This window comes from Ornithorhynchus anatinus, chromosome X1, assembly GCF_004115215.2.
Source record: "Ornithorhynchus anatinus isolate Pmale09 chromosome X1, mOrnAna1.pri.v4, whole genome shotgun sequence".
NCBI classification, from domain to species: domain Eukaryota; kingdom Metazoa; phylum Chordata; class Mammalia; order Monotremata; family Ornithorhynchidae; genus Ornithorhynchus; species Ornithorhynchus anatinus.
In genome coordinates, this window is record NC_041749.1 from 37,138,496 (window position 1) to 37,150,353 (window position 11,858).

The 11,858-nt window shown below is 47.5% G+C and overlaps 1 long non-coding RNA gene across 1 annotated transcript; it reads right to left on the minus strand.

Moving 5' to 3' along the window:
• Positions 1-2,306: 2,306 nt before the first annotated feature.
• Positions 2,307-11,414, minus strand: LOC103170047. Its single transcript, XR_003754608.2, has 3 exons — positions 11,274-11,414; positions 4,149-4,475; positions 2,307-2,488 (listed from the first exon to the last, which is right to left on the minus strand). It is a non-coding gene; the product is annotated as an uncharacterized LOC103170047 (long non-coding RNA).
• Between the last annotated feature and the right edge of the window lie 444 nt (positions 11,415-11,858).

The window sequence follows — 11,858 nt, forward strand, 5'->3', positions numbered from 1 at the left end:
TTGTCCCACGTGAGGCTCACAGTTAATCCCCATTTTACAGATGAAGTAACTGAGGCATAGAGAAGTGAGGTGACTTGCCCACAGTCACACAGCTGACAAGCGGCAGAGCAGGGATTCGAACCCGTGACCTCCGACTCCCAAGCCCGGGCTTTTTCCACTGAGCCACGCTGCTTCGTGCTTAACAAATGCCATAATTATTATTATTATTATTATCTACCCCGGCACTTAGAACAGTGCTGTTTATGGACACTAAGGGCATAAAATAAGGAAACATACATTCTAGTTCTAGTTCTCATTGATCCAGAGAAATTTGTGTGTGTGCTTTTCTGCTATGAGGCAGTCTTGTTTTTTCCATGCTGCTATGAGAGACCGGACCTTTGGTTCTAGAATCGTGGGCGCGACGATTGGTTTCACATACCCAGAAGCGGACCTATTGTCCCGGGCCAAATTTCACAACGCAGGCACCGTCAGAACTAGGTACGGTAAGAAACTGTCAGGCCTAATGCTCTCGAATAAGGTTTGCGAGCAATTAGCCTGTTTGATGCCGGAGTTAAACTCCGAGCCACTGAGGGGAATTAACACTCTGCCGGACAACGGTAAGTCCTTGGTTTCTGTCCATTACCCAGAGTCCCAAGCTTGGTTTCTGTTTCCACCTTTCTGTCTCGCACTGGGACCCGAGACTCAGTAGCGTGAATAGAATCATTAAGACAAACGACAATTAGCCGTCTGGAGGATCACGTCTGTTGTTCGTAAAATCTCCCCTGTGCTCCAGCAAAGAGAAAAATCATGCTTTAACCGCCCATCAGTCCGTCCCTCGCAGCGATAGAAAGGCATGAAGGGAGAAATTGGAGAGTTCGGCGGTGGGACCCAGTCGTCTTTTCCTCCTCTGGCATCAGGGCGAGAGGGGCTCTACTTACCTGGCAACTGCAGGATTGGATCTGGAGGATAAAACAGTGAAAGGATTCCACGGTCCGCTCTCCGAGACCCGCCGCGTATGGAGTCGCGCAGATTTCAGGAGCTTCAGGGGCACGACGGAGCCTCACAGGTCGATAATCGTCATTTTCCTAATCAGCATTCGAGTAAGGAGGGCCTGAGGCTAGACGCTAGACAAGGCCGATTCAACGCATCTTAGCTCTGCCCTCTAGGAACTAACAGATGGAAATAGGCGAGCAGGTGTCCAGAGAACTGAGCCAACTTGGAAAGAGGAGGGACAGGAAGGAAGGAACAAACCTGGATCTCGTCTCTCTTTTAGAGAAGTCTCCGGTATTTGGGGGCTGGAATTTGCACCGAGGGAGAAAATGGAACAAATTGAAAAACTTCAGATTACGGTTATGGGGCTGCGAGCCCCTCTAGACTGCGAGCCCACTGTGGGCAGGGATCGTCTCTACTCATTGCTGAATTGTACTTTCCAAGTGCTCAGTACAGTGCTCTGCACACAGTAAGCGCTCAATAGATACGACTGAATGAATGAAGCTCCTCCACTAGACCATAAACTCCTTGAGAGCAGAGATCCCGTTTACCAACTCAGACCGTACTCTCTCAAACGCTTAGCACAGTGCTGTGCACGCGATCAGTTCTCAATCAGTGTCGTTGATTGATTCTCAATAAACGTCCCTGATTGACTGGCCGGGCTATGCGTTTCCCCAGGATCTGTACTAGACCGTAAGTCTTTAGGGAAGCAGCGTGGCTCAGTGGCAAGAGCCCGGGCTTGGGAGTCAGGGGTCATGGGTTCTAATCCCAGCTCCGCCACTTGTCAGCTGCGTGACTTTGGGCAAGTTACTTCACTTCTCTGTGCCTTAGTTCCTTCATCTGTAAAATGGGGATTAAGACTGTGAGCCCCATATGGGACAACCTGATCACCCTGTATCCCCCCCAGTGCTTAGAACAGTGCTTTGCACATAGTAAGCGCTTAACAAATGCCTTTTTTTTTTTTAAGTGCCTTATGGGCAGGGAACAGGCCTACACACCTCTGTTCTATTGTACTCTCCCAAGCACTTAGTTCGGTGCTCTGCATACGGCTTAGTAGAAAGAGCACGGGCTTGGGAGTCAGAGGACTTGGGTTCTAATCCTGGTTTCACCATTTGTCTGCTGTGGGACCTTGGGCAAACCACTTAACATCCCCGTGCCTCAGTTGCCTCATCTGTAAAGTGGAGATTAAGACTGTGAGCCCCACATGGGACGACCTGATTACCCTGTATCTACCCCAGAGCTTAGATCAGTGCTTGGCACATAGTAAGTGCTTAACAAATGCCATTATTATTATGGTCTCAATCTTCATCATCGACCCCGGGATCACTTACCATTAGTTGGGGAAAAATGGACGTAGAATGTAGCGTATCTTTAAGAGTCCTTTTAGATTACGAGTCATCAGCCGACAAGCCAAGGAGGATGATTCCAGGACGTCGTGTTGCCCTTGACAAGGAAATTCAGGCATCTTCTGTCGAGAGTACTGAACGCGTCTTGGTGCTGAGACTTCGAGACCTGGAATCTGCGCAAAGGAATTGGATATATGTGTTCATGATTTTGCACAGCTCTACTCTATTTATTGCTATTGTTCTTGTCTGTCCGTCCCCCCCCCCGATTAGACCGCGAGCCCGTCAAAGGGCAGGGACTGTCTCTATCTGTTACCCATTTGTCCATTCCAAGCGCTTAGTCCAGTGGTCTGCACATAGTAAGTGCTCAATAAATACTAGTGAATGAATGAATGAATACTCAAAACGCCTTCATCCGTCACCGTCGGTCACGTTTCCTCTCGAACACAGAGTACGGGCCGGGGGTGGCGAGTACGACACCACGTGTATACCTCCGGCATATAGCGGAGCCATCAGTGGCTACTGAACCTACAGTAGCTTGAACTAACCTACAGTAACGGTAGTAGAAATGGGACTTACGACTATTATTATTAGGTGTCGAGTCGTTTCCGATTCGTAGTGACTCCATGGATCTACTTGCTCCTTAACGTCCCTTCCTCCACCGTCATCTGCAACCTTTCTAACGGTTCTTCCGTTCTCGTTGTTAGGGGCTCTATCCACCCGGCTGCCGGTCTGCCTCTTCCACGTTTTCCCTGGACTTTTCCTGGAATTAGTGTCTTCTCCAGAGAATTAGCCCTCCTGATTATGTGTCCAAAATATGCTCATCTAAGGCGAGTCATGTGGCTGTCCAAAGACCACTTTGGTTTAATTTGCTCTAAAATCCATCTGTTTGTCTTTCGGGCGGTCCGTGGTATTAACAGATTCCTACTACTTCGAATCATAATAGTGGTATTTGTTAAATGCTTACTATGGGCCAAGTGCTTGGGTAGGTACATTCGTTATAAGCGATTGGACACAGCCCTGGATACATAGGGGCCTAAAGAGGGAGGGAGAGCAAGCATCTTAACCTCATTTCTACAGATGAGGAAACTGAAGCATCAAGAAATAAATGGCTAGTCAAAGCTCTTTTTTTTCCCTCTCATACACACACAGCAAGCACCTACTGAGTGAAGTGCACTATATTTTAGACTAAATCTGTTGCGGGCAGGAAACACGTCTGCCAACTCTGGTCTTGTGCTCCATCGACTGCTTAGTATAGTGCTCTGCACATAGTAAATGTTCAATAAATACCACCGATGATCAGTGGTATTTGACATTTTTGACAAAAATACAGTAGAAGCAAAACTCGCATTCCCTATCCATGACTAGCTTACACTCTAACCTAATTAAGGAATGTGGACTATTCTTCATTCTTATCTATATGGGTTTGCCCATGACGCCTTTATTATACATAGTCACTCAGCAATAGGTTTCTCAAAGGGAGTTTGGGCTTCTAAGCCCAGCCCGTAATCCTCTCTGCAATCAGTCGATGGATGGTATAGATTGAGTCCTTGCTTGTGTGCAGAAATGAAACCTACTTTAAAGTCTCCTCCAAGCCACTGTCAGGCTCCAGGTCTCCTCGCATCTCACTGGTTCTCCTTCCTTTTTTCTAAATGTGCTGAACATTGGTTCGATTCCATCATGAAATAATTCTCCCCGGGGCCCAGCAAAGGGGAAGAGAGAGAGAGAGAGAGAAGGAGAGGGGGAGAAGAGAGAGACAGAGAGAAGAAAATCCATCCTTAAGGTCATCCCGATGGATCGCCTTTGGGACTTTGCGATTCTTTCGTCTCTTCTTACCTCTGCTCAGGATAGCCTGCTGCAAACAGCTTCCTGAAAGAGAGCGAGTCCTCCAGATCAATACGGTCCAGTCTCCTGACGTTCAATTTTCTCTGAGTGTTTCTCTGAAGGAAGCAGAAGCTCCGTGCGCTAGACGGGAGCGATGGGGCCGGCACTCACAGGGGACCAGTGGAGAGAGTCTTCAGCAGCGAGGCAGATCGTCGGGCAGGTACGTTGGCGGCTCCCGTGGGAATTGCCGAGATGGGCATCAAGGGGTCCGAAGGGACGGCAGGATTCAGGAGGAGAGGGAGAGGCCTCGTGGAGGGTTCCGTCATTGGCCCGGGATCTCTGTGGGTTTGGGCGGGTGATAGGGGCAGGTGTCTCCTTTCCATCCAAGTTTTTGCTAAGCTTTTGCAGCTTAGTGGTTGAATTCACATGCACACACATCATAATTGCGCTAGGTAGAAGGCTGCTCTGACCTACTTTAAAATCAATTTAGATTTACCCCACGGACCCTTTCAGCCTCTTTACAAACACAATTCTGTTTTCTGTTAAATAAATCTAACTGTCCCCCGCGTGATAACAGATCACTCTTTCTCCAGGAAAGAGCTTACGGACGTGGAATGTTCTGAGCTGCGTTATCTGACTAGAAAGTCCTCTTCCGGTCTTAACGTGGTTCAAATGACACACAAGGGGCAAACATCAGGTCCAGGAACTCTGGCTGTATAGCGCTCCTAATACCTGATCTTTTCAATCAACTGCTAGTATTTATTGAGCACGCTTCGTGTGCAGAGCCCTGGGGGAGCAGCGTGGCTCAGTGGAAAGAGCCTGGGCTTCGGAGTCAGAGGTCATGGGTTCGACTCCCAGCTCTGCCACTTGGCAGCTGTGTGACCGTGGGCGAGTCACTTCACTTCTCTGGGCCTCAGTGACCTCATCTGTAAAATGGGGATTAACTGTGAGCCTCACGTGGGACGACCTGATGGCCCATGTATCACCCCCGGCGCTTAGAACAGCGCTCTGCACATAGTAAGCGCTTAACAAATACCAGCGTCATCATCATCATTACTAAGTGCTGAGGAGACTAATACAGAGGGATCGAGGTCGTGATTCCTGCTCTGAAACCTTTACGCTCTAGACTGTAAGCTCTTGGTGGGCAGGAAACGGATCCGCCATTTCTGCTGTGTTGTACTCTCCCACGTACTTAGTAAAAGTGCTCTGTACATAGTAAGTACAAGTGGGAAGCAGCATGGTTTAGTTGAGAGAGCGGGGGGCTGGGAGTCAGAAGGTCACGAGTTCTAAACTCAGCTCCTCCACCTGTCTGCTGTGTGGTCTTAGGCAAGTCACTTTACTTCTCCTGTGCCTCGGTTACCTCATCTGTAAAATAGGGAATGAGACTGTGAGCCCCATGCGGGACAGGGACTGTATCCACCCCAGCACTTAATACAGTGCCTGTGACATAGCAAGCACTTAACAAATACCATTATTCCTATTATTATTATAAATACCTCTGATTGATCTCAAGGATTTAACAATCTTATGGGGGCGGCAGAAACAAAGTAATTTACAGATAAGAGGAAAGATGATGATAACTGTGGCATTTGTTAAGCGCTTACTATGTGCCAGGCACTGTACTTAGGTCTGGGGTGGATACAAGTTAATCAGGTTGGACACAGTCCCTGTCCCACACAGGGCTCACGGTCTTAATTCCCATTTTACAGATGAGGGAACTGAGGCCCAGAGAAGTAAAGTGACTTGCCCAAGGTCATACAGCTGGCAGGAGGTGGAGCCGGGGCTAGAACCCATGACCTTCTGACTCCCAGGCCCTGGCTCTACCCATTACACCAGAAGAGAATGGAAAGATGGTTATGTGGACGAGCCAGTGCTTAGATAGTAACAGTATAAATCATTACGGTATTTGTTAAGCAGCATTTACTGTGTGTCAGGCACTGTCCTGAGCGCTGGGGTAGATATAAGGTAATCAGGTTGGACACAGTCCCCGTCCCCCATGGGGCCCACAGTCTTAAATCCCTATTTTACAGATGAGGTAACTGAGGGCCGGAGAAGTGATGTGACTTGTCCAAGGTCACACAGCGGAAAAGTGGAGGAGCTGGGATTGGAACCCACATTCTTCTAATTCCTAGGCCCATGAAATGTCCACTCCGCCATGCTGAGCTTTGTAGTTAAAGTCAGTAGGTGCAGGTTCATTCAATCCTATTTATTGAGCACTTACTATGTGCAGAGCACTGTACTGAACACTTGGAATGTACAATGTTATGAGTGTGTGAGACCAGAGGCGAGACAAATTAGGAGGAAGGAGACTCCATGTTGAACTGGCAGTGCCACGGTAATGGAATTAACATTCCCCTCCATCACTCTTTGCTAACCTGAAAGTATCCAAGTTAATGTGAATTGCGGTATTAAGTAATAATAATAGTAATGATAATAATGTTGGTATTTGTTAAGCGCTTACTATGTGCAGAGCACTGTTCTAAGCGCCGGGGGAGATACAGGGTGATCAGGTCGTCCCACGTGAGGCTCACGGTTAATCCCCATTTTACAGAGGAGGTGACTGAGGCCCAGAGAAATTAAGTGACTCGCCCACGGTCACACGGCTGACGGGTGGTAGAGCCGGGAGTCGAACTCATGACCTCTGACTCCGAAGCCCAGGCTCTTTCCTCTGAGCCAAGGTTATTGTGTGCCCAGCGCTATGCTGAGACTAGAGTGTAAGGTTGTTGTGAGCAGGGAAAGTGTCTGTCTGTCATATTGAACTGTCCCAAGCATTTAGTACAGTGCTCTGCACTCGGTAAGTGCTCAGTATGACTGACTGGATGAATGAACGCTGGGGTAGATAAAAGAAAACCAAGTCGGACACGGACCCTGTCCCACATAATAATAATAATAATAATGTTGGTATTTGTTAAGCGCTTACTATGTGCAGGGCACTGTTCTAAGCGCTGGGGTAGACACAGGGGAATCAGGTCGTCCCACGTAGGGCTCACAGTCTTCATCCCCATTTTCCAGGTGAGGTAACTGAGGCACAGAGAAGTGAAGTGACTTGCCCAAGGCCGCACAGCAGACAAGTGGCAGAGCCGGGATTCGAACTCATGACCTCTGACTCCAAAGCCCATGCTCTTTCCACTGAGCCACGCTGCCACATGGGACTCACAGTCTAAATAAGAGGGAGACTATATATCGAGTCCCCATTTTACAGACAGGGAAACTAAGGCACGGAGGAGCAAAGTGATTCAGGTCTTAAATTCTCTGTGCCTCACTTTCCTCATGTGTAAAATGTAGATGAAATATCTGTTCTCCCTCCCCCTAGGACTTTGAGCGCTATGGAGGACCTGGGCTGAGTCCAGTCGACTCCAGGGCCTGGCACGTTAGTGCTTAACAAACGCCGTTATTATCTCTATCATTCTTGTTCTTATTACAAGCGCTTAGTACAGTGCTCTGCACACAGTATGCATTCTAAGCCCCCCTTTTCCTCAGCTTCCCCTCCCTCCTCATTTCCCTGACTCACTCCCTTTTCTCCACCCCCGTCCCACAGCACTTGTGTATATACGTACATATCTATAATTCTATTTATTTCTATTAATGCCTGCTTACTTGTTTTGATGTGTATATATATATATACATCGATAATTCTATTTATTTATACTGATGCTCTTGTTGCCTGTTTACTTGTTTTGATTGCTGTCTCCCCCATCTAGACTGTGAACCCATTGCGGACGGGGATTGTCTCTCTTTATTGCTGAATTATACTTTCCAAATGTCTAGTACACTGCTCTGCACACAGTGAGTGCTCAATAAATACGATTGAATGAATGAATGAATAACCATACAACTTCATTCAATAGTATTTCACTGACTAGGTATTTATTGAGCGCTTACTATGTGCCGAGCACTGTACTAAGCGTTCGGAATGTACAAATCGGTAACAGATAGAGACGGTCCCTGCCCTTTGACGGGCTCACGGTCTAATCAGTATGATTGATTGATTGCAAGCTAGCCTGTCATGCTGTCTGCTTATTGACCTGTCCACTATAAAATAAGGGAAAATGATGCGCCTTTCAAAGTTCCCTTGAGTTAAAAATGCAATTCTTATCTGCTCTGAATTATTTGGTTAGTTTAAAGCCTATTCCCGAGGTACATTTTGAGGGAAACATCCTTTGTCAATTTTGCACAGCTTCATTTAAAGTTTCCTTGCCGTTTTTCCACGAGGTCTAAATTTTTGTTTTGAATAGCCACTAATTATCTTTTCCTTTGGCTCTCTGGGCTTTTCCAGTCGAGGATTATTGGTAATCATCCCCCCAGAGCCTCCAGAAACGCTTGGAATGTGGAGGGCTTACTCTGCTAAGTCTTCTGATTTGAGCAGCCCAGGCAACCAGCGAGGAGACGCTCATTAATAAAGAAATCCTAAATTGTTTCAGAAAGCTCGGGGCCGGGGGACCGCGTTTCTGCAATAACTCCGATAACTCCCGCTTAAACCCAGTCTCAACATTTAGCATCGGCAGAGGTCCGTGGCTGCCCGGGGACAGATAACCAGGCACGGGATCCTCCCGATTCGTGCCCGCCCCTTCCGAGGCGGAGATCAAGGGAATGAGGCAGCGTGGCCTGGTGGACACAGTACTGGCCTGGGAGTCAGAGGACTTGGGTTCTAATCCCGGCTGTATTCATTCATTCAATCCTATTTATCGAGGGTTTACTATTTATTGAGCTTACTAGAGACTGTAAGCTTGTCTCTATACTGAAGCTCATTGTGGGCAGGGAATGTGTCTGTTTATTGTTGTATTGTACTCTCCCGACCACTGAGTACAGTGCTCTGCGCACAGTAAGTGCTCAATAGATACGACTGAATAAATGAACGAATGTGTGCAAAGGACTGTAATAAGTGCTTCGGAGAGTATAATATAACAACAAACAGACACATTCCCTCCCCACAGCTGTCTGGAGAGGGAGAGAGACGTTAATAGAAATAAAATAAATAAACACCAGCTCCGCCCCTTGCTTGCCGGCTAACCCGAGGGAAATCGGTTAACTTCTCTGTGGCTCAGTTTCCCAAACCGTATAATGGAAATTAAAATACCTGTACTTCTCTCCTCCCTAGACTGTGAGCCTCATGTAGGATAGAGACCAGTCAATCTGACTGTATATATGCCACAGCTCAGCATTGGTCTTGACACAGAGTAAGCGCTTAACAAACATCACCGTTATTATAATTAGAAGGATGGCGTCTATACTTCACAAGTGTTATCCATTAGGGTGGAATACTTATTTTGGAGGTTTTCAGTGTGAAAATCCATTTAAGGAGCTCTCTTTCCGCCTGCTGCGGGAACCAGCTTTTAAACGGGCCACAGGAACTTCCTACTGGGGAAGGGAAACAACCTCCACTCAGATTATCTGGTATCGATCAGATCGACTATCCGAGATCGGGGGTTGATTTACAAGTCCCATCTAAGCGAACCAAATGCACATCTCAGTTCTCTACAGATTGCCATCTTGGCTAGTTGGGGAGGACAGGAAAGGGGTCACACTTCTATATGTTCAGAAGTAGAAACCCACTGTCTGCATGGTGAGTTCCACGGAGAAGTTTCTACCAACCTGCCAACTATGTGAATATCCGTGTAACTCACTGTCAGCAGAGAGAAGCCCTGACCACTTCCAGAAGGGCAGGAACCTTTGACCAGGAGGGGAGGACTACCAGAAGCAGCGTGGCTCAGTGGAAAGAGCCCGGGCGTCGGAGTCAGAGGTTATGAGTTCGACTCCCGGCTCCGCCACCTGTCAGCTGTGTGACTGTGGGCGAGTCGCTTCACTTCTCTGGGCCTCAGTCACCTCATCTGTAAAATGGGGATTAACTGTGAGCCTCACGTGGGACAACCTGATTACCCTGTCTCTCCCCCGGCGCTTAGAACAGTGCTCTGCACATAGTAAGCGCTTAACAAACGCCAACATTATTATTATAGAAGGGAATCTCAGCAGCGGATGGCCAAAAATCACATCCTAGTGGAAAGAGCATGGCAATCTCATTATAGGCAGGGAATGTGCCTGCTATTTCTATTGTATTGTATTCTCCCAAGAGCTTAGTACAGCGCTCTGCACATAGTAAATGCTCAATAAATACAACTGTTTGGTTGACTGACTGGGAGTCAGGAAATCTGGGTTCTAACCCTGGCTCTTTTCCTGGCCTGCTGCATGACTTTGGGGAAGTCTCTCTGCCTCGGTTTCTTCATCTGTAAAATGGAGATTGAGTTCCTGTTCTCCCTCCACCTCAGACTGCGAGGCCCAGATAGGACAGAGACCGCGTCTGATCTGGTCGTCTTGGGTCGACTTCAGCGCCGAACAAAGTGCCGGGCGTACAGCAAGTGCTTAACGAATATCGCCATCTTTATTATTCCTAATATTTCTAGGACTCCCGCTCCACCATTTGATACCTCCAAGCAGCAGGAGATGAGCAGGGGAATCCTAACAATCTTTATAATCACATTCACATATGGGCAAGAACCTCATGACCCGTGACACCATCTTTAAATACAAAGACTACGTCTTAGCATTTTACCGAATTTACCTTATTTTCTTCCCCGCATATCCGTCCCCAGGATACACCGGGACGAGCGCGTGCATCGGTGATTATATCCACCCCGGCACTTAGAATAGAGCCTGACGCGTAGTAAGTACTTAACAGATACCATCATCATTATTACTGTCATATCACCCCAACCTTTAAGACTGTGAACGCCTTGAGGGCTGCGACAAATTCAACACACTGAAGACTTTCCCCAGAGTTGAACACAGTGGCACAGAAGTAAGGCCTAACAAAAGCCCAGATATGGTCATTAAAATCAAAATCAGGCACCCTTCTGGGGTAGATTAAGTCACCGTTCCACAGACCTGCGGGAGCCCTAGATTGACTTATCAAGATTTTCCAGCCCCGTGTCTTCAAACTCAGATAAAGCTTCTTTCGTTCAATCTGTATCATTGCTGCAGGGAGAGATCTCCTTGCTGCTTCAAGGATAGATTTAGCTAAAGTGCTCTCTGGGAACTCCTGGAGAAAAGACTTTTCATGTCGGGCCAGCGTGCTTCTCGTAAGGAAAAAATATCCTTCGCCAGAGTCGGAGGCAAGTGTTTCTGCCTCGAGGATTGATTTACCTTTATTTCGTTGAACTACAGCAGGCAGGTGTAATACTGTGAGGATGAACGCTTCACCGAATTCAGAACCCACTCTCATTCTTCAAGTTTTCCACTCCTTCTGCGGTCCTGGGCCTCCTCCTGTCCACAGGACCAGTGTGTCAGGAGTCCTCTGCAGTTGAGATGGGGAGAAATGGACCAGTTCACATACTCTGTTAAGCCCAGGAGAGGGGAATATATATATATATATATATATATATACACACACACACACACACAGGTAAGGACTGGCTTCAGGGGTTGAGCAGGGGAGGTCATTCAGCAGGCAAGTGGCAGAATCAAGATTAGAACCCAGATCTTCTTAAACCCAGGCCTGAGCTTTTTCCATTAGGCCTCTCTACTCATTCATTCATTCAATAGTGTTTATTGAGCGCTTACTATGTGCAGAGCACTGTACTAAGCGCTTGGAATGGACAAATCGGCAACAGATACAGTCCCTGCCCTTTGACGGGCTTACGTTCCAGTCGGGGGAGACGGACAGACAAGAACAATGGCAATAAAAATGGGGATTAAGAACGTGAGCCTCACGTGGGACGACCTGATTAC